Raw genomic sequence first — 1,789 nt, forward strand, 5'->3', positions numbered from 1 at the left:
TGAGCACACTTCTGAACATACAGGAGTCTCAATCATTGCAGACGCACTTTCAATACTCCCCGATAGCTGTAGAGTCAGTTGTCGAGTTGTGATGCCTCGGTCTGCAGAAATAGTACTATCAATGCGAGTCACCACGTCGGGAGCAGTGGATGTGACAAAACATTCTGAACATAGCTGTTAATGCAGCCCAGATTCTGGACTTCCTGGTGCTTTAACTCTCTTTACCCATTACTCAACAGTACTCCCATCAGCTGCATCGTTGCCATACACTGCAGACAGGCGTTAGTGGATGTCTATCACGGTTTCTTGCCTCCGATCCTTCCTCTACCCCCTCCGCCCTCCTGCCTCATAACTATTTTGTATGTGCGCTTTGAGCGTGGGACCCCAAGCCATTTAAGTACTACTTTATTACGTGTGCAGCAATTTTACTCTATTTTCACAGGCTGTCTCCAAGATGTATTCCCCGCTCGCAGCCTAGCTTGCTCGTAGGACGTCGACTCTGGCTTTTCTCACACTCTTTCATTATTTTATACTACCTATATCGGTTCTCATGTTCTGTCCCATATCTGCGTTAGATGTCCCGTGTTCCAAATTTTTTTACAGTAGTGTTATCCATGTGTGGTAGGTCGTGTCAATGCCCATCATGGTAGTCGGTCCATGTGGGGGTCGTCAGGTATACGTTCGGTGGTAGCCCCCCACCACAGTATTGATACCTAATCTGTTAGCTCCCCGTGCTTATTGATGAGTAGATGACTGTCCATTTGGGGGCACTAGGACTCCAGGCATTGGCCATAAAGCAAGATGCCCATTGCTCTGGCTGGGTGGTGCCTGTGGGGAGTGCACATGTTGTGAGTAAGTGGCTTCATGAGATAACTGGCACCATGAAAAGACCTAAGCTATCAGTCAGTAGCTGTGAGGTTCCGCCAGTCTCTATAGACAGATCGTAATCTTGCATTGCAGATCTTTATTACCATCGGAATTTTTTCTTCTTGGCCACGCCTTGGGAGGAAAGGAAAACCAAGTGGCTTTCAGAAACCTATTTCCTTAGTTCCTAGTGGCCATCCAGACAGATGAGGGGTCCTGTCACTCTGCTACGCCAAAGTTCTTTGTGGGGAATATTGAAAACATATTTGGAAGGATCTATTCCCTCAATAAATTACAAATTGGTCTCAGCTTAATATTTAGAATCCTACCTAGAGCCAGACGTTACTTTCCTGTAGTAAACTTGGTGCTGCATCTATTATCGTACTGCTCTATTACTGTCAAAACATGGTACAGGGTATAATATTTCACTAGACATAATTCTGCAAACAGACAAACTATGTGAGCACTTGGAGAAGTGAAACTTCCTGGCAGATTAAAACTGTGTGCCCGACCGAGACTCGAACTCTGGACCTTTGCCTTTCGCGGGCATGTGCTCTACCATCTGAGCTACCAGATACTCTACCATCTGCCAGATACTGGCAGAAGTAAAGCTGTGAGACCGGGCGTGAGTCGTGCTTCGGTAGCTCAGATGGTAGAGCACTTGCCCTCGAAAGGCAAAGATCCCGAGTTCGAGTCTCGGTCGGGCAGACAGTTTTAATCTGCCAGGAAGTTTCATATCAGCGCACACTCATGAACGTCCTGGCCTGCCAGACAACAAGGTTGATACTGGAGTATTCATTCTCGTTTTTGAGGAGGATTTACTTTCAGAGAATGTCAAAATCATTGTTTACCACTGTGCGGTGAATCATATTTCCCACCCCAAATTGTGACGCATTGAATGCCAAGGCTTCAGGCATTTGTGGAG

The 1,789-nt window shown here is 46.5% G+C and overlaps 1 non-coding gene across 1 annotated transcript; it reads left to right on the forward strand.

Moving 5' to 3' along the window:
• The first annotated feature begins 1,497 nt into the window (after positions 1–1,497).
• Trnas-cga (transfer RNA serine (anticodon CGA)) lies at positions 1,498–1,572 on the forward strand. Its single transcript has one exon. It is a non-coding gene; the product is annotated as a tRNA-Ser (tRNA).
• The last annotated feature ends 217 nt before the right edge of the window (positions 1,573–1,789 follow it).

This window comes from Schistocerca nitens, chromosome 3 (assembly GCF_023898315.1).
Source record: "Schistocerca nitens isolate TAMUIC-IGC-003100 chromosome 3, iqSchNite1.1, whole genome shotgun sequence".
Lineage (NCBI taxonomy): Eukaryota > Metazoa > Arthropoda > Insecta > Orthoptera > Acrididae > Schistocerca > Schistocerca nitens.